The following is a 20,969-nucleotide window of genomic DNA, read 5'->3' as shown; positions in this document are numbered from 1 at the left end:
AATTGCTCATGACAAAAACTATGAGATAAGGGTTTTCCTTACCTACATTTTGTGAGAATGGAAACAAAAAAATCAGAGAGGTTAAGTAAGTCACTTAAGGTTACAAAAACAGAGTGATAAAGGATTAAGATTTAAAAATAGTTTGGCTGATGTCAAAGTTTGAGTTATAACCCTAGGCTGCCTTTCCAAAGATCAGACTCTTCATTGCTTCTCAGAAATGATGTTCAACCTCTCAGTGTCCTCACACCTTCCTGTCCCCACACATACAGGCCAAACCTAATAAGATTATTCTCATCCTTATTTCTTTTTGTCAGTGTCTTTCTCAAAAAAATCACACAAAAAGTTAACTTCAATTCAAAATAGCTTGTCCAGCATAGAAAATAATAGAATTAGTACCTCCTTTGACCTTGATGCCATCTTGTCAACCTATTTTAATAGCTGAGGCACACTGTAGATATTAGGTGAGCACGTAGTCTACCTTGACTCTAAGTCTTTCTCATTAAAACTAAGCCAGGCAGCATAAATCTTATATTTCTTGTACTTCTATCATTTGTAAGATGTCTCTTTGACTTAATATCTTCTTTGCGGAAAAATAAATTAAAAATTAACCATGGAAAGTATACACAGCTTCAATCTGCACTTCATGCCATATATAAAAATAAATTTAAAAAGGACTGTAAACTTAAATGTGAAATTAAACATAGCAGAAAATCTTTGTGACCTCAGATTAGACAAATATTTCTTAAATATGATACGAAAATACAACACATGAAAAGTGTTGTATTCTTAAAAAGTCACTGTTAACAAATGAAAAGACAAGCCAACCAACTGGGGGACAATATTTACAAAACACATATCAGATAAAGAACTTACCCAGAATACATAGAAAACTTTCAAATTCAATAAAAGAAAAAAATCCAATAAAAAAATTGAACAGACACTTCACTACAGAAGATATATGGACAAATAATCATATGAAAAGATGACCATATTAAGATTTCTTTTAAGAAAATGCTGACAATATCAAGATACAGAACTCTCATACATTGCTACTGGGAGTGAAAATGGCCATGGCAACTTTGGAAAACATTTGGTCAGTATGTAAAATCTTAAACATACCCATGCCAGGGATGCACTGCCTGAATCTAATCATGAGACAACAGGAAAAAGAAAAATATGGAACTGTATCATTCAAAACTGTCGTATCATAAGTACAAAGAAATATTATATAAATGTTCCAGATTAAAGGAGATCATAGAGACTGACAACATATGTGTAGGGGGAAAAATGCTAAATGTATATTATTGACTCAATAATATAATCTGAACGCTGATGGTAGATTAGATAAAATATTGTCAATGTTAAATTCATTGAGGTTGATCATTGTACTATGGTTATGTAAAAATATCTTTACTCCTAGAAGATATACACTGAAATATTTAAGAGTAAATAGAAAAAGTTAGGAGTAAAGAGCCAGGATGTGTGCAACTTTCTCTCAAACAGTTTAGGAAAAAAAAAATTATTTTTTTGAAATTATTATCTGTATTATTTTCTGATTATTGAACTTATTATTATTGTCAAAATTATTTCCAAATAAAACCTTTTTAAAATGTATCCTTTAAGCATGTCATTTTACACACACATTTAGCACTAGGAGCGTTGCTTAATTGCAGAATGTGGGTGGGGAAAGGATGGAAAATGTGGTTTTCCAAGCCCAGTGAAAATCCTCTATAGGCCCTAACTGGTTTGGCTCAGTGGATGGAGCGTCGGCCTGCTGACTGAAGGGTCCCAGGTTCGATTCCGGTCAGGGGAATGAACCTTAGTTGCGGGCACATCCCCAGTGGGGGGGTGTTCAGGAGGCAGGTGATCGATGTTTCTCTCTCATCGATGCTTCTAACTCTCTGTCCCTCTCCCATCCTCTCTGTAAAAAAATCAATAAAATATATTTTTAAAAAGTTCCTCTATTGGACTATAAGCTGGATCCTCATAAAAGCATCAGTTCTAAATATCACTTTACAGATGTTTCTCCCAGGCTTTTTATTGGGACAAACATCATGCACACTTCCTCCTTCAGACAATGTCTTCTGTGGTGTAAGGGCCCCCGCAGACACCTGCCTGCCAATCATTTCCAACACAACAACCTCCATTTTCCCCAAGATCCTCCAAAGAAGGACTGAATATTTACCAAAGTTATCTCAACATTTTCCCTTTTCCACTGTTTGATGTGACCAGGATCTTCTTGGATATAGTCAGTGATCCTATTGGTCAAGACCTAGGCAGTTCCATGACTTTATTCTTCTCTTTCATGGTCATTTTACTGCTCAGTACTACTTAGGGTGGGAGTGGGTGCATAGATTATAAGGAAGAAGAAGAATTAATTCTGGTGTCTTGTTTTCATCACAAATTTGTCATCCTGATAGATGTGCTATTAACACAGAAATAGAAATACATTGGCTCAGGCTAAGTTTGGAGAAAGGGATAAAATTCCTGTAGCAATTACCAGATCTTAGAGAATTAACACATGAAAAGCTTAATTGAATTAGAGACCAAGATGGCGGCGTAGGTAAACACCGGAGACCGCTGCCGCAAACAACCATTTCAAAAATACAACTAAAAGACTGAACGGACATCACCCAGAACCACAGGAAGGCTGGCTGAAGAGAGACTCTACAACTAGAAGGAAAGAGAACAGCAAATCGAGGCTCAGAGGCGGCGCAGTGTGGAAAATACAAAGGTACCGAGGTGCGCGCGCAAAGCGGGCTGGTGGCTGAGGGCGCGGTTGTCGTTTTCTGTCGGGAGTGAGTCTCAGACTCTGGGCTCCAGATCCGGGCGAGTCTCTAGGGACCCAGACTCAAATGAGAGAAGCGGGATTATCCGGCACCAGTTGGAACCTGAGGGCAGCTTTCGCTCCGAGGTTTGCAGCGGCTGCCGGGGTTCTGAGAAGCAGAGCCTCTGGGAACGGGACTGAGCGTGGCCATAACTGCTCCCTCCGCCCGCCCTGTTGAGCCCGCCCCGCCCAAACCCTGCGCACAGCCATTTGCCGATCGCCTCAGGCAAAGGCTGGATTAGCGCCTCCCCAGAAGGCAGACGTTTTCCATACAGCTGATTCCTATAGCCAGTCGGCCTGGTGGTCAAATACCTCTAGTGTTAACTACAACAATTAAGGCTTGGCTAGAACAAGACTGCACACAGAGACCACAAGGGGGTGCACCAAGAAAGCATAAAAGATGCGGAGACAAAAAAACATGACAGAAATGGAGGATATGGAGCTAAGAATCGCAATTTTGAGGGCTTGCCATAAATTTGTGCAGAGCCTCACGAAAACTAATGAGACCCTCGATGCTACGATAAAGAAATTAGAAAGTAAGCATACACGGACTGAAATAAAGAATATTATACCCAATAGCAGACCAGAGGAGCACAATAATCAAACCAAAGATTCGACAAAAAACACCCAATTGGAAAAGCAAAATGAAAAAAGAATCCGAAAGTGTGAAGATAGTGTAAGGAGCCTCTGGGACAGCTTTAAGCGGTCTAATATCAGAATTATTGGAGTGCCAGAAGATGAGAGACAGCAAGATATTGAAAACCTATTTCAAGAAATAATGGCAGAAAACTTCCCCCATCTGGAGAAAGAAATGGACTTACAGGTCCAAGAAGCGCAGAGAACCCCAAACAAAAGGAATCCAAAGAGGACCACACCAAGACACATCATCATTAAAATGCCAAGAGCAAAAGACAAAGAGAAAATCTTAAAAGCAGCAAGAGAAAGAGGCTCAATTACCTACAAGGGAATACCCATACGACTGTCAGCTGATTTCTCAACAGAAACTTTGCAGGCCAGAAGGGAATGGCAAGAAATATTCAAAGTGCTGAATACCAAGAACCTACAACCAAGATTACTTTATCCAGCAAAGCTATCATTCAGAATTGAAGGTCAGATAAAGAGCTTCACAGATAAGGAAAAGCTAAAGGAGTTCATCACCGCCAAACCAGTATTATATGAAATGCTGAAAGGTATCCTTTAAGAAGAGGAAGAAGAAGAAAAAGGTAAAGATACAAATTATGAACAACAAACATGCATCTATCAACAAATGAATCTAAGAATCAAGTGAATAAATAACCTGATGTACAGAATGAACTGGTGATTATAATAGAATCAGGAACATAGAAAGGGAATAGACTGACTATTCTTGGGGGGAAAAGGGGTGTGGGAGATGCGGGAAGTGACTGGACAAAAATCATGCACCTATGGATGAACACAGTGGGTGGGGAGTGAGGGTGGAGGGTGGGGTGGGAGCTGGAAGGAGGGGAGTTATGGGGGGAAAAAAGAGGAACAAATGTAATAATCTGAACAATAAAGATTTAATTAAAAAAAAAAAAGAAAAGAAAAGCTTAATTATCACACTCAGAAAGATCAATATGGATTGCTTTGTGCTCCTCCAAGTGATGACTGGGAGATCCAGGCCCCTTGACTTTAGTGTCATTATCATCTTCAATGTGTATTCTGCACTGTTGCCACTGCATGGGGGGAAAAAGAGAGGGTAGCTCATGGAGCATTGTGTGTAGGTCTAGAAGAGGCTTGCATCATTTTATCCACATCATACAGGCGACAATGAATCATAGACATCAAAACTCCTCCACTGGGAGATGGGTCTACCTTTCCTCCTCTTGAATCTAGATGGAACTTTATAGCTATCTCCACCTGCAGAATATAGTGGAAGTGCCAGTGCATGGCTTCTAAGACTACGTTGTAAAAGACAGTGTGGCTCACTCTCTCTGGGTCTCTAAATGCTTATCTTTGGACTATAGCCACAACATTGTGATGAAGCCTAGGCCACATGGAGAGGCCACATGTGTATGTTCCTGCTGACAGCCCCAAGTAGTTCCCCAGCCAAGAGCCAGGATCAACTGTTAGATCTGTAAGTGAATAAGTCTTCAGCTTTCTACAGAAGGCTCTAGACATGATGGAGCAGAAATGAGCTATCCTGCCCGGCCGGCATAGCTCAGTGGTTGAGCATCAACCTATGAACCAGGAAGTCATGGTTCACTTCTCAGTTAGGGCACATGCCACATGTCTGGTTGCAGGCTCAATCCCCAATGTGGGGCATGTGGGAGGCAACTGATCAATGATTGTCTCTCATCATTGATGTTTCTATCTCTCTCTCCCTTCTCCCTTCCTCTCTGAAATCAATAAAAATATACTGTTTTTCAAAGAAATGAGCTATCCTGCTGTATCCAGTGAAATTCTTGACTTGCAAAAAAATTATAAGAAATAATAAATTATTATTATTGTTTTAAGTCACTAAGTTTAGATAACTTGTAACACAGTGATAATAGATAACTAATATAGTGAGCACCTTGCTAGTCTCTGCACAATTCTCCAGCCTCTCTACATGGAGTTGCATATTGGGATTCTCAGACTACCAGCTGGGAGAAAAACTACCACAACCATGGTCATCACCACCATCTTCACTGGTCATTGTTGGTCTCAGTAAGAAATGCAGATGCCACACTGAAAAGGGAAAATTGCGAGAGTTTTGTAATGGTGGGTATGGCAGGGTTACGGGATTTTATTAGTAACATACTCTGGGACTGGCAACAATGAAAGGGGGGGGCATTCCCATCCTAGTCCTGAAGGGGCAACGTAAGGACTGGCTATGGGAATCTATACAGGAGGGATCAGCTGAAAGGGATTGTGACATTCTGAATGCAACCATGGCAAAGAGAGGCCCAGCAAAGAGAGCTAGGGGGATAAATGCCCAAACTGTCTGTCCTGTCACTCTCTGGTCTCTCGATAATATATTTCCTATTGGTTGAAAAGAACATGAAGCAAAAGGAGCCTGGCTGACACAGTTACGGGGTCAGCCTCCCAGGGGAAAGAACAGGGTGAGAAAGGTGGAGAGTAGATTTGGAGAAGAAATGTGGATATTCTGCACATTCACCATCATCACCATCATTACCACCATCACCACCATCATCATCATCTTTATCATCACCAACTTTATTTACCTCAAATGTGCATACAAATTCCTCATGCTTTCTCTTATACCATCCTCAGAAGATAACTCTTGCATCTAGCGGTGGACTTGGTACATAACTGGTACTTAGTTCAAGCCCATAAATATAGTAGAATTTCTACACTATTCAAGGATCTGGGATAGAAATATTGGTGCAGAGAATAAAATTCCAAGTATCATCACAAAAATGCAAAGTTTAGAAAGGATTGATCAGAAAAGACTCATGGAGGTAGTGGTGCCCAAGTTTGCCTTTGGGTGATGAATAGATCTCACAACAGATGTACTTGAAAGGGAGAGAGAGCTTCCACATCCTGGAAATCACATGAAGGAAAAGTTTAAAGGTGAGGGAAATAGAGACCATGTCATGGAAACAGGAAATATTTCCATTTTTCTGCAGCATAGAACTTAAAAAAAAAAAAAGATGTAAGCTCTGCAGGTGAAAAAGAAGAGTGCTCATATACACTGAGTGGCCAGATTATTATGATCACCCCATCAGTACTTCGTTGGGCCACCTTTTGCCTTCAATACTGCAGCGATTCTTCTTGGCATTGACTCCACAAGATGTTGAAAGGTGATACGAGGAATCTGACACCATGCCTGATTGATAGCACTGTCCAGTTCTGTGAGATTTGATGGTTGTGGAACCAGCCGCCTGATGGCTCTTTTAACTTTGCCCCACAAATGCTCAATTGGATTGAGATCTGGTGATTGTGGGGGCCACCTAAGCAAGGTAAAGTCTCCCTCATGTTCTTGAGACTGCTCCTGCACAATACGAGCACCGTGGCAAGGCGCATTATCTTGTTGGAAGAAGCCATCTCCATTGGGATATGCCATCAACATGATAGGATGAACTTGATCAGCAATGATACTTAGGTATGTTGTGCTATTCAGACATTGTTCCACAAGAATTAAAGGGCCCAAATCATGCCAGGAAAACATGCCCCAAACCATAACACTGTCCCCACCAGCCCAAAGGGTTGTACTCATGCATGTGGGGTGCACGCTTTCCTGCTGTTTCCGCCAAATTCTCACTCTGCCATCTGCATGATGCAACTGGAAACGTGATTCATCGGACCACATGACTTTTTTTCCAATGCTCGACTGTCCAATCTTTGTGTTCCTGTGCGAATTGTTTTATCTTGGTAACTGCAGACAGCAAAGGTGTTCAAACAGGCCTTTGGCTTCCATATCCCATACGATGCAATGTACGGCTAATTTGCCTACAAACATCAGGTGGTCATAATAATCTGGCCACTCAGTGTATATTATTATGTTTTGAAAGCTGAGATATATTTGTACTCAGCACTGATGGTTTTTGAGCAGAGGAAGAAAATATTCTAACTGGGTAGGATAAATGGAGTACTCACATACATAAAATGGAAAGATCATTTATGGGAACACTGTGCTAGTTTTAGTAATGAGATTCCTGCTAAAGGGATGGGAGCAGAAACAGAAGAAAAGGTGTTGCAACAGACTGACAGTATGAGAACCGAGAGAGTAAAAATGACCTTTCCTTTAGCCAGTCACTGCTGGGCATAGTGATGCCATTTGTCCAACACCACAAGTATTTACTGAGTGACTGACTTCTCTGTGCCAGGCACTGCTCTTGACTTTGTGGACACAGAAGAGGGCAAGACAGATAAAGCAGTCTAACTCTCCACCCTATTCAGTGAGAGAAGTTAATGCCATTGACATGAGCAGGAAATTCAGGACTAAGAGATGGCATACAGGTTCTCTGCCTGGAATAGTCTTCCTCTAAGCTCCTTTGCCTAGAAAACCCCTACTCATCCTTCACAACCACCTCTAACTCGCCAACAAGTTAGACACTTTTGTCCCTCATTCTTTAATTGTGCTTTGCTCATTCCTCTGGCACCTCCCTTCTGAGACAACTAGAATTTTAAGGATTTAAGACAAGCTTTTGTAATTAAAAGAGATTGTTAAAGTCTCTTGGAAGTTTTGTTAAAACTATCAGGTCTAACCATTAGCAAAACTGCATTAGTAGATCAAAATCTTTAAAATGGCAGAAATTTATTATGACTGAAATCCATTCTTTTTCCTGAAAAATTGGAAGCAAGGATGGACTCTGTGCACCACCCACCCCCTCATCTTTACGCCCATGGAATCTTGGGGTGGGGGTGTCGTGCAGCAAAATGGCCCTGCATGCAGTCTCTAGGCTTTCTGGGCCATACCTGTGCTTCATTCCTCACTGGCCGGACTAGAGAACATCTGGGTCCAGTGCACCCGGGCAGTCAGTACAGCCTTTTAAGTCAATCTGACCTAAGCTGGAAAGGAGGCTGTTCCACTTAAATCACAAGGTCTCTGACAAGGATATCAACTCTGCAGAGCCTTGGCCTTCTGACCTGTTAAGGAGGAAGAGGGTTCCTGTGAGGATTAAATGGTGCAAAAATTAGAAAACCCCTGCCCCTCCCTCTTCACTACCCTGTTTCTGGCAGGTATTCAATAAAGCATTTGTGTGTGTGTGTGTGTGTGTGTGTGTGTGTGTGTGGGCGGGGATCAATTAAATTCACAAGTTAGGGTTCCCATTGCACTTGTGTGTACAATTCTTCATCCTGTGGCTGGCTGTCCCCAGAGACATCTCTAGTGTTACTTCTTGAAGACCGTCTCTGAGGGAGACCCAAGACTGAGAACCCCAGGAAGTCCTCAGGACAACTTTAATAGGATCCTGCATCCTTTCTTCAGCTCCATGCTCGCCCCTATAGTCTATCCTTCCCACAGAAGCACCTGGGTTCACAGTTAACTCATTATTCCCAGCTGAACACCTGTCACTGGCTCCCCATGGTGCCTATCCTAACCCTTCACCTTGACATCACATCCCTGCTGGTTCCCTCTCTCTGAGATATTTCCTCAAGCTGGACACTCAGTTTGTGGGGTATTTAAAAGAAGGGTCTTCCGGTAACCTACAGCAAGTCATGCAGACTATCCATGCTCAGCTTCCTCTTCTATAAAATGAGACTGAGGATTCCTCAGAGGTTTTTTAAAAGTTTAAATTAAAAAAAAATATGTAAAGAATTCAGTATAAGGCCTGGAACATAGTATGTGTTCAATAAATGTCAGCTACTATGACTGTTGTGGTGATACTGAATTGCTTGGGATTTCAACATTGGTGGTGCCACTTTAAGCACCTAGATCATGCAGAGTGCCATCTATCTCTCATACCTGCATAAGTCTTACTCTTTAAAAGTCAAAGGCAGTCTTTCTAGAGTCTCCAGGTTGAGCTAAAAGCCTCCCGTTAGTTGTCTCAGGCATCTTATTCATCCCTCTACTCTAGCACATTTCATATTATAATTAAAACTATGGGTTTATATATTTCTACCTTCCCTCCAGTCTATAAACTTTAGAAGGTGAGGAAATGTGGTATCTCCATCTTTGTATCTCCATCACCCAACAAATTGGCTTGTTTTGAGGAACATGAATAGACAGACAGAGAGGCAAACAGATAGCTAGATAGATAGATAAGAAAATTGAGAAATCTATTGAAATTTCTAATCTATTTTCTGCCTATGCCCACCCTATACCTTGATAATAATATAAAAATTGCATTTTAAAAAAATCATACTATATCCTCAGTCACAATATTTTAATTAAGAAAAATCAAGTTAAAATATATAATGGAATTGGCATATGTATTACATATGCCATGTAGATTTTATAACAATAGTAGTTAATTTTTATTGAACACATACCGTATGCCAAACAAGTTGCTAAGGGCATCATCTTTTTAACTAAGTTGATCATCACAACAACTTTGCAAGGGAGATGTTAAGTTAACATCCTGATTCTATACTTTAAAGGTTTAAGGAAATGCTCAAGGGTAACGCAGCCTGGTGCAGAACTTGGAATTTGTCTTTTTTTCCCTTTCCTATATGTTATGGGTTGAATTGTGTCCCCCTTGAAACAGACATATTGAAGTCCTAAGCAGGAGTACCTCAGAATGTGACCTTATTTGGAAACAATCTTTACAAAGATAATCAAGTGAAAATGAAATCATTAAGGTAGGCTCTGAACTAGTATGATTGGTGTCCTTAGGAAAAGGGGAAATTTGGACAGAGAGACAGACATGCACAGAGGGAACACTATGTAAAGGGATAGAGACACAAGGATATAACCGCATGAAGACTGGAGTGATGCCTTTATAAGCCAAAGTCTGCCAGCAAACTACCAGAAGCTTGGAGAGAGGAATGGAAAAGAGTCTCTCTCACAGCCTCTGAGGAACCAACCATACCATCATCTTGATTTAAACTTCTAGCCTCCAGAACTGTGAGACAATAAATCGATGCTACTTTAAGCCATTCAGTTTGTGATACTTTGTCACAGCGAAAAATCGTACATTCTGCTTTCAAAGATGTTGTTCTTAACCACTGAGGAGCTGAAATCACTTTATGTGGGCTTGTCTGTCTCTCTATTGAGTAGGAACTCTTCAGGGGATAACATAATTCTTAAACTTGCACCCCCCCCCCCCAATTCACAGAACAGCTGCTGACATAGCACAAGTGTCCAAATATGTTTCATAAATGAAAATCTATTGTAATAATATTTTCTTTTAACTTTAATGATCAGAAGATATAAAAAGTATGTTTATAAATTATCTTTCAGAGCATATTTGAAAAGGACAAGGCAGCTTAATGAAATGTGTTGGAGAAGTAGGGAGTAGAAGACTCAGCTGGGTGATTATATGTAATAGCCACACATCTTCCCAGCATGCACCCACCAGTCCTCCCTGTGGGCCCACCACCCACTCCCAGTTGCCTATGCCAGTGAGGGACATCATCTAGAAAGTTCCAGTCCGTGCAAACCAAAAGTGTGCCCCAGTCAGTGATATATTTAAAACCCCAAATTGCAAGTACACAATCAGACAAGTACACTTATTGGGGGAAAAAATGGCAGAGTGTTTGAAAGTGGCACCTCCCAGAAAGCCTGCTGACACATGCTCAGGCATGCAGGCATCCCTGCACCCATAACTGAGAGGACCCTGTTTGGGTTTAGAACTGGGTGGAGGGAAAAAGACCATAAATGATTAATTTACTCAACAACCCTTACTGAACACTTTCAGTTCTCAACACTGTGCTAAGGACTGAGAGCCATGAGGTAAGTGACTCAACCCTAAATGTTTATATTCTCATCCAAGAGAGGGAAAAAACTGTGGATGAAAATAACAAGTTAATGCTATGGGTTCTAATGGCTCAGCACGGTGCTCAGCTCACCCAGACAGGGTGGGCGTTTGACTTGGGCTCATCTCCATTTTAAAATGCACAAGAGAGGTTCAATGCTGGTTGAAGGCCACACACCTTAAAGACCTAGTGGGCTCAGAGTCACCTTTCCACTATGTGCAAAGTGAAGGTCAGGCGAGGCAAACTATCAATGGAGTCCCTATCCACGAGTGCCAGTGAGCTGGGTCTTGAAACATTGAGGGAGGAACTGGAAAGGTTCAGCAATTGTGGGAAAGATGTTGTCAGTGAGGAGGTTAGTGTGGAATTTGTGTGGTGAGAAATAAGACTGAAATAGTATTTTGAGATCAGATAGAGGATGGTGGAAAAAAATAAGTTGAGAATATCATCTTGCAAGAAACAGAAACTCTCTTATGGCCTTGGAGGGGTGAGCACCAAAGCAGAGGGGTTCAGGGACACTTTCCAGATGCCAGTCCACAGAGTGAAAGATGCTAGGAAACTCAGCAAGAAGGTAAGACAGAAGGGCCTGAACATGAGTGTTGGAGGTGAGGATGGAAAAGAAGATCAATGTGAGAGATTATATATTATAAAAGAAGAGCTGACAGGAAATATGGTGCCTCGGGAAATATGGGAGGGGACACTGAGGGAAGGAATTCATTTTGTAGAAACATTGGATATGAGGCAATAACAGAACTTCAGGTAGGGATGTCTGGCAATCAGCCAAAGAGATGAGACAAAAAAGCTCAGGAGGAAGGCAAGGATAGATGCTGAGTGGAGAGTACTCCACACAAAAATGATGGCTGTACTTAAAGCAGATGAAGCCTCTCAGATGGAATAGTTAACAGAAAGAACAGAGGGCTATCCCTGGACCCACAAAGCAGCTTCCATGGAGGGCTAGAAGGGGGATGCGCAGTTAAGAACATGATTGCAGCCTCAGAAGAAAATCAGTAGCTGCATCATCATAGGTCTTTCAAGTAGGAGAGGCTGATGAATGATGTCTCTCACTGCCATGGTCACAGAGAGGTGGCCATTGGGTTTGTGATTCAGAGTTCAACCTTTGTAAGTGCTCTGTTAGCAAACAAAGCATCAGAGAGTTGGGAAGAACCCAAGCAGAAAGGCAGTTTCAGCATCACCTACAGAGGACTTCTTCAACTAGGTCAGCAGTCGCCACTCGGTGGGAAATTGAGGAGGTGTCTAGAAGAAGAGCATGTGGCAGGAATCCAGCCCTCCAGAATCCCATTTACCCCAATACCGTGACCCCCAATATTTTCACTTTGTATTTTGGAAATTTTTAAACACATTAGAGAGAACAGTAAATCACATCAGTTAGCTCCCACAATTACCAACCCATGGCCAATCCAGATTCATCTTTAATCTACCCACTGTGTCCCTCAGCTAGTTTATTTGAAAGTTAATTCTAGATATTAAATCACCCTTCTTTGGATAATTCCTTGAATGCTACTCTACAAAACACAGACTTTTAAAAGTATAGCCACATGCCCTTCATGCATCTAAAAAGTTAACAGTAATTCCTGAATACCACGTAAGTATTCAAATTTCCCCAATTATTTCCTACTGCTTGGAGAGGGTGCTTTAATTAAAATCAAGATCCATGCAAAGTCCACACAAGGCATTTGACTAACATATATTTTCCATCTTTTTTATTCTATAAATTATCCCTCCTTTTATTCTTGAGGATTATTTGTTGAAAAGCAAGTAATATGTCCTGCTTCCAACCATCTGGATTTCACTGACACTGCTGATATGGTGCCTTTTAACAGGTTCTTTCATCACTTGTATTTCCTATCAGCTAGGAGTTAAATCCATGATGAGGTTCATGTTTGATTTTTGTCAAAAATGCATGTTTCCTGCTGCATCACATCAGAAGAGGCAAATGTCTGTGACTTCTCTTTCTGTGAAGATCAGATTGATGTGTGTGGCCATCTAGTCCATTTGCCTACTGTGAATTTCTACTACCCTTCACTATGCTGGCAGGCAAATACAACTTCTCACTTTATTACAGAAAATCTAATCTAGTTTGATTAGAAGAATATTCAAGACTCTATAGATATGTAGGACAACACATGTAAAACATCAACTGTTCTTAAATTTTAAAATTATGTGTTCACATCCATGACAAACTATACTTGATTTATCTGAAATGAAAGCCATGTTCAGAATGTGGTCTGTCACTGACATGGAAATAATAAGCATTATTTCAATGGCCAGTGTTGCTCAATTGATTAAGTGCCGTCCCACGCACCAAAAGGTTGTCAGCTAGATTCCTGGTCAGGGCACATGCCCTGGTTGTGGGCTTGATCCCCAATAGAGGGTATACAGGAGGCAGCCAATCAATGTTTCTCTTTCATTGATGTCTGTCTCTCTCTTTCTCCCTCTCCTTCCTCTCTCTCAGAAATATATAAAAACATATTCTTAAAGTAAAACATTTGTGGAATGCCTAATGAAAAGTACAATGATAATTGATCGGAAAGCAACTTGTGCAAACTGACCCCTCTGTGAGCATTGATACAGACTTCTAAAAACCAGCTACTGATAGTAACACAGGTGGTGCTAGGAGCTGATTTTCCTTGTCAGAAATAAAGGACCTATACTGGCAGAGAAAATGGAAAAGTAGTGATAAATGTGATATTACGAAAGAATTAACAGGATTTGGTAAATAATTAAAGAAAGGGAGAGTTGAGATATTGTTAGTAGCTTGACCAACCAACTCTCAAGTAATATAAGAATGTGAACTGGAAATTTCACAAGAACATGAAAAATGCCCTGCCGGTTTAGGCCAATGGACTGGTGTTACTCTAACTTTGCAAATAATCAGTGTGCTCAGCTAACCCCAGAAATGTCCTAAGTCATCAGAATCCACTCTTTTATCTTTATATTTCTTTAAAAAACTGCTAATAAATAACAAGGAGTCCCACTGTTAGGGGATATTCTAAAAATCTGAGCCATGTGCCAAGTAGCACATTAAGGAAATAAAATATTAACCTATTTATCTGAAAAATACCCAAATGCTTCATTTCCTGTGTAATGAATTGGTTAAGTAAATACACTGGGGAGCTGCCAACACCCCTGCACATATAAAGAATTCTATAGAATAAGTTAAATTGCGAGCTCTCCTATACAGTCAATGTTATTAATGATCCTGTGCATGGCAGAGCCTGGGGGATGGAAGCTTGAAGACTGACGAAAGAGGCATGAGCCACCTGGGAGCCCAGACCTGAGCCCTGAAGATGAGGAAGAAAACAAGAGGAAAAGAGGTGGGGAAAGCTAGGAATAAAAAATCTGAGAAAAACTATTCTATCCTGGAACTGCCCCCCCCCCCCCCAAATGCTTATTAGAAGCAGTACATTAGAATAAAGAATGGCAATCTCAGGGGGTTAGGATTTCAGTGGCGAACCTTCCAGCCAGTCACTAAACCTCTTTATCATAGATATTCTCAGGCAAAAAAAAAAACTATTCACCAACTCATTCCTATCTATGTTGGTGCAGGGCAAGGTCTCCTTACTCCCAGGGACCTCCCTGAAAAGAGACTCAACTACAGATGCTGCCATTTGACAAGGGACTGTCCACATGGCACAGAGAATCAGGTGTCAATCAGGATGACTGGGTGGGACTGTTGGTGCCTGGAAAGAGCCTTCCCAGGACAACTGGACCCTCTCAGTGGCCTGTTTGCTGCTGAGGGGCCAAGGGTTCTTTGCGAGGGGTCCTGGTGGTCTGGTGTCGAAGGAATCGATAATTCCTATGAACAGAGAATGCTTTACAGGTGATGAGAAGGAATTAGTCATCTCTTCTCCGCTTAAGAAAAAATCAGAGGAGGTCTCTGAGCCCAGAGTTATCGGGCAAAAGATCCTGGTTCTTGTAAGAAAGCAGGTTCTGTATGTCAGAAGGAGGCCTTGGCAGTGCAGGAGACAGGAAGGAAGAAAAACAGGTGAGAGCAGTGGGCTAGCAGGTTGGGATCCCAGCACCTTCCCCTGGCGGTACTTGAGCCTCACTTGAGACAAATTCTTGAGATAATCATAAAAAACCATAGCAACCTTGTTGATGTTGGGATTTGTACTGAGATTCCAAATCTAGAGGTAGGGCAGGTGAAACAGGTTTGGATTTCTTTCACAGAGCAAGAAAAGAATGTGAGGGCTTTTCAGTGAATTTGAAGAGCTGACTACTGACCACTTATTGGCTTTGCTCACACCCTATTCCACCCCAGGTTTCTATAACGAGAAATGAGTCCAAAACACATCACCAACACTGGCGTCATTCATTTCCAGGAAACTTTGAGAAGCAGTTTTTTTTTTTAAATAGTCTGTGAAATGGTTTTGTTTTATTGAGAGAGAGAGGGGGAGAGAGAGAGAGAGAGAGAGAGAGAGAGAGAGACTAAGGCCAAAAGAGACAAGTTGGCATTCCCATGTCTTTCACCCACATCACGGGACAGCAAAGGGTTAAATGCAACCCTCAAGTCAATTGTGCACCAGTGTATTAGAGCAGGAAAGAATCAGATGCGGTTGAGAGCATGTGACATGCGATCGCAGAGGCATGAGCTCTCCAGAATTTTGATTAGAATGCTAAAATAAGGGGTAGAGCTAAGTGGTTCTCCTACATGGCTCCTCAAACGTGGACCGATGGGCAGGACCAGCGAGCACATGGAGATGCCTAGAAGGTAGCTTTCTCAGCTGGAAATGGGAATGTGTGTGCATGTGGATTCCAGGAAGGGGACCACAGGAAGCTGAAGAAGATGAAGCAATGAAGAGGAAAAGCTGTCTCGGGAAAGCACCAATGGACTGGTCACGGCCTTGGGCAGCAAGGGCTCCAGCCCAATAGGAACCCTTGAAGAGCTGAGCAGAATGCCTATCAGAAGTGTCCCACAGACGGAAGTCAGCGTTGTATCGATTCCAAATGCATCACAGCCCTCAGGGATGGCTCTTCACAGTCACAGCAGGCATCAGAGATGATGTGAGGCTGGGGGACAGGGCCCAAGAGGAGCCCAAAACACTCCCAAACACTGGAGGCCCCCAGTTATTATTTCATACGTTGTTTTTCTTTTTTTCCATTATTCTGGAAGACACTCTGATATGCCAAGTCCGCCTTGCATACATTTCTCTTCCCATCCCACCATCTCCATGCGCTTTCTGCTGCTGGTGGTGCAGCCAAGAGAAGGAAAAGCCTGTGGGCTCCCTGTCCAGTGTGTGAGCCTCAGCCAAGCTCGCTCTGAGGCACCTCCCAACTGTGTCCAAGGATGCCCCTCCTCTCTCCTCTGACCCTGAGGTTAGGGCGTCTGGTTTTTTGGACACAGGGAGCAATGTGGACTCAGTATTTTCAGAATCACTATTATTGAAGGTATGGTTCACACTGATGCATTTTCAGTTCATTTTCTCTAACTCTGAGGAATAAGGTCCTCAAATTTCCCCTTCTCCTCTTAGACATACTTGGAGGCAGGGAGTCGAGCTCTCTTGCTCTCCCTCAGGTAGCAGAGCTGGAGTGGAGTCTTCCCAACCACTGCACAGGGAAGGGTGCCACAGGGAAGGGCAGTGGGCTCTTTCCTAAGAGGACAGAGAACATGGGCTCCGGAATCAGGGCACGTTGGCCCTGCCCTTTCTGCTTGCATGACCTTAGGAACATGATTCAACCACACTGGGTTCAGTTTCTGTGCACGTAAGGCTTGTTGTCCTGCTGGTAATGCTGGGATCACGAAAAACGCTCAGTCATTCGTCCTTCAAAATGTGACGATCTCCAGTTTTCCTCTCACCTTTCACTCTTGAGTAAGTTCCACAATGTGGCTGACCATGAATTTTTATGACTACTAGGAGCGTTTTCAGAGCCCTTTATGTTTAACCAGTTAACTGCCACGGTATTTTGAATTTAATTTTAAAAGGTCCACCGCTTGTGTCTATAGATGCTTATGGTGTACAAACGGTTGATGCTATTTTTTAAAAAAATTGTTTTTGGTCCTTTCTTTGGAATATGTATTTAAAACACACCTCTTTGTACAAATTCCTTTCCTTTACATCATGAATGTAATCTGGAGCAGTCAGATCACAATTCAGAGAATTTAGGATGCCCTCGTCTTTCTGCTCCTTGGCCAACATTAGAGCCAGGATTACCCTAGGAATATGTACCAACCTTCACCTGTTTTTGCTTCCAAGAGCAGGACAGAATAAGTTGCTATTTTGTTTTGTTTTGTTTCCCATACATAAGGCCTCACAGGCCCTGAAACCTGGGCTGCTGGCATTTTAATTAATGTTAATGCCTGGGCTGAGCCCGCCCACTTTTTCTCCCCCACTGATCTTTAGTAAGGAAAATAAACTAGCAAACCAGAAGAAAGCTACAGTATGACTCCGTGGACACCCTGCAAAAGCTAACCCTCAGGATGGTTAACCAGACCTGTCGCAAGCCCACCACCTCCAGCCAATTTGGAAATTTTCAGTTTAAATAGAAATCAGTTGTGGGTGGGGTTGTAATATTTCTCTTTTTGATAAATAAAATAAATACTCTGGGGCCTCCCAATCAGCTCAGAGTCTCCATTTTCTCATTACCGGGATTATTTATATTCTGAGATCAGTATTGCCAGCATGTGTTAAACGAACACTTCACAACACTAAGAAAAGATATATGGCAAATGCCTTCAAATTCCCAGAATCTGGCCTTGAAATCAACCTGATATTTAAATCAACATGGATATCCTTCTGTTGGGTCAAAGTTTCCCCAGAGATATTGTGTTTCTTTTTTCCTATCTAGTAAATTTCTATCCAACACCCCCCGCCCCCAACCTGCATGGCTTAAGCATTTTATCCAGTTTAAGCGATGGGGATTTAAATTGCTATTTTAGTGGAAGAGGCTTGATTAAAACCTGTGTCCTCATCAAATTATTGGACAGTGGTTCTTGGGCTCTGTTTACATTAGTGTCAACCTTAATTTAAATTCTGCATAACTATATTTGCTTCGCTAAATGCATGCACCAGGAACACACCACAAATTACTTTGCTTTATGAGCAGTCTCTTTGTCTATTGCAAAGTGTTTTGAAATTAGCACCATAAGTAACTAGCTGTAAGTGTCACTCGATCTCCTTAATGCCTCATTAATCAAACCTTGTGGCAGCTGGTGTGATGACCAAGCCAGTCTCACATAAGATCAGTATCACTTGCTCCTTGCTTCTGACCGCAGTCCTTCAAACGCAATTCATTATTTGTATTTGTGCATTTGCCCTTCGCTGTGGCACTCTTTCCTTGTAGGCCTCCCTACACGTGCAGCTGTACACTGCATACCACTCGCATGTTCATTCTTTGCAAAAATTGGCAATAAAAAAACCATGTCTCTCATATGGAAATCCATGAACTCCAAAGGAAGAAAGTCATTTTTCTGAGTTACCCACAATAATTCAACATGGTTTTCAGGTCACACTTAAAATGTCATGCTGGGAATTTTTTCCTGGACAAGTTTTTCTTTATGTCGAGAGTTAGAGAGAGAGAAAAAAAAAACCACATTTACCCTGGCAGACTCCAATTTCCTCATCTTGACCTCAGTTTTCACAAAGCTGGAATACATTTAGTCTAAACACCCAGTCAGGAATTAAAAGGGTGTTTGTCCTTTATTATGTAAATAAGAATACATCTGCGCTAAATACAAAGTTTTAAAATTTGTGCTTGCAAAGAAAATGCAGAGCTTGTACTTGATAGTTTTATTACAATCCTTATAGAAAAAGAGATTATCATCTATCCATACAAGTTGATACAAAATCATAGCAAAAATTATATATTTTATAGGATCCTTTTTTTCATGGTGCCATCAAACACTTGCAAATATCTAACACACACACACACACACACACACACACACACACAGAGTTTTAACTAAATTTCATATAGTCTTTAACATTACCTAGAAGCACTACTGGACTATGGCCACAGGGACATTTTACTTGATGTCTTAGCCCAGCATGGGACACGTCGCATGGGTGTTTCTCTTCAGAGAAACCCCTGTTCCCTCCATAGGAGCGGCACATGGCCATTCCTGAGCGCAGAGAGCTGAGCCTGGAGTCAGACCGACAGGTGCTCTCATCTCCCGGGCAGCAGCACAAGAGGTCGGCTCTTCTCAGAGCAAGTCTCCCTGGGAGGCCTTCGGCTTCCTGGTCTTTCCTTCTGACCACCCAGCAGGAAATATATACGGGTTTTGTTTTTTTCTGGGAGTTTTGTCAGTGTGAAAACAAAACAAACAAACAAACAAACCCACTGGCATTGAAACCGCGTATTTCCAGGTGGGCTTCTGGCCTGTGAATGTTTAATGCAATCATAGCACTAAACCATTCATTTTCTTTGGTGTTAAACTTTTTGCCTTTTCAACTTATAAAACTATTCAGGCCAAACAGACCTATTCCAACAGAATTAAGCATTTGTAGCCGGGCTCCCAAAACCAACATTGATGGCAAAAACCCACTGAATTGGAGGATCTGTATTCGATTTTGACTTTAAAATCAACTTAATGAAAATGGTACTTTGTGCTTATTTTTGTGTTATTATTACGTCTATTTTCTCTAATGGCATTTACAATAGGCTCTGACTTTAAAAGAGCAAATGTGAAAGATCACCTTGATTATACTTTAGGTGACATTTACTCTGATTAGAGGTGCAAATTATGGCAATGACAAAAGTGTATTTTATGTCCTAGCTCCAGTTCATCTTCTTTTTACATAATCTAGCAACCTCTACTTATTAGGATTTGGAACAAAATGAGTGTAGAACAGAGAATTCCAAATGGTTTTTTAAAATGACAAATCTTCCCCGAAAAGTTTTTAAACTGCCAATTCAAAACATTTCCCTCTTTTCCGCTGCCAGAAAAGCCTGATGATTCAAACAGAAAATTCTGTCTCTACCCCCTCCACACTTTTCTATACATACACACCTCATTCTCTGCCATTTGCCAAAAGGCAACATTTTGGCGTGGAGAACAGTACAGATCAGTGGACCCTTACATTTAAATGCTCCACGGAGATGTGTCTGATCACAGCCAGAAAAAAAAACCAAACAAAACAAAAACAAAAAACACAGAAATGAGACACAGGCAATGTTATAGCCCTTGCTTCTCCTGCCCTCCTCCATTCTCTCCCTCACTATCACCTTGTAAAATAAAAGAGAGCGGAGGCTAACCCGTTACAGTGAAGACACCCCGAGATTTAGGGGGATACGTGGCAGCCTTACTGAGCTGCAACGCTGCAGCTGTGCTCTTATCTGGCCAAAGGAGACAGGAGACAACAAAAGACCCCAGAGAAGGGATAGTGGATGCCTGAGAAAACCACTGCCCCGGCATTGTGGTGCCCTTCTGTTGAGCAAATAGTTCAAACTGTTCATTCCCATCTTCTATTCTTTCCCTGGTACATTGTTTGTGCCCTTGCATTTCATTCTGCAAGGAAGGTTGCTCTCTGGGCCTATGAGCAAACAGTCCAGCAAAGAGCTAGCCAGCCTCTTCCCTTCCCCGGAGAACTAGCATTTTTATTTCGGCTCCAAGCTGTCAAAGACCTGGAGAGTTGATGTCAGTGTCCTGAATTAATTGCTTTAAGCTGGAGCAAGCTCCACAGGCTACCAAATGTCCAGAAGATGTTTATTAATAACACTTCCTCCAGGATTCTGGCTTCAATCTGTCCCTTGGTGGTGGCCTTTATCCAGCTGCCACCCTCTCACCCTTGGCCTCTTGGTATTTGGGGGGGGAGGGAGAATGGAGGGGGGAAGAGGGAAGGTAGTGCAGAGGGGGGGGGGGGGG

General features: G+C 41.8%; 1 protein-coding gene across 6 annotated transcripts in view; it reads right to left on the bottom strand.

Annotated features, from left to right (window-relative positions):
• The window catches only part of FOXA2 (forkhead box A2), a 69,880-nt gene that overhangs the window by 24,685 nt on the left and 24,226 nt on the right, over positions 1-20,969 (bottom strand). For 2 of the 6 annotated variants that reach the window (XR_011472098.1, XR_011472097.1), the window contains exon 2: positions 8,210-8,380. The exons of the other annotated variants lie outside the window; for them this stretch is intronic. The gene's annotated coding sequence lies outside the window, so the exon portion shown is untranslated. The remainder of the gene's footprint in view (positions 1-8,209; positions 8,381-20,969) is intronic. 6 annotated transcript variants of the gene reach the window in all.

This window comes from Myotis yumanensis, unplaced genomic scaffold (genome assembly GCF_028538775.1).
Source record: "Myotis yumanensis isolate MYYU_CA2020_CCGP unplaced genomic scaffold, mMyoYum1.0.hap1 SCAF_7, whole genome shotgun sequence".
In the NCBI taxonomy this organism is placed as follows: domain Eukaryota; kingdom Metazoa; phylum Chordata; class Mammalia; order Chiroptera; family Vespertilionidae; genus Myotis; species Myotis yumanensis.
The sequence above is the reverse complement of the archived record's forward strand: the minus strand, read 5'-3'. Positions and strand labels throughout refer to the sequence as shown.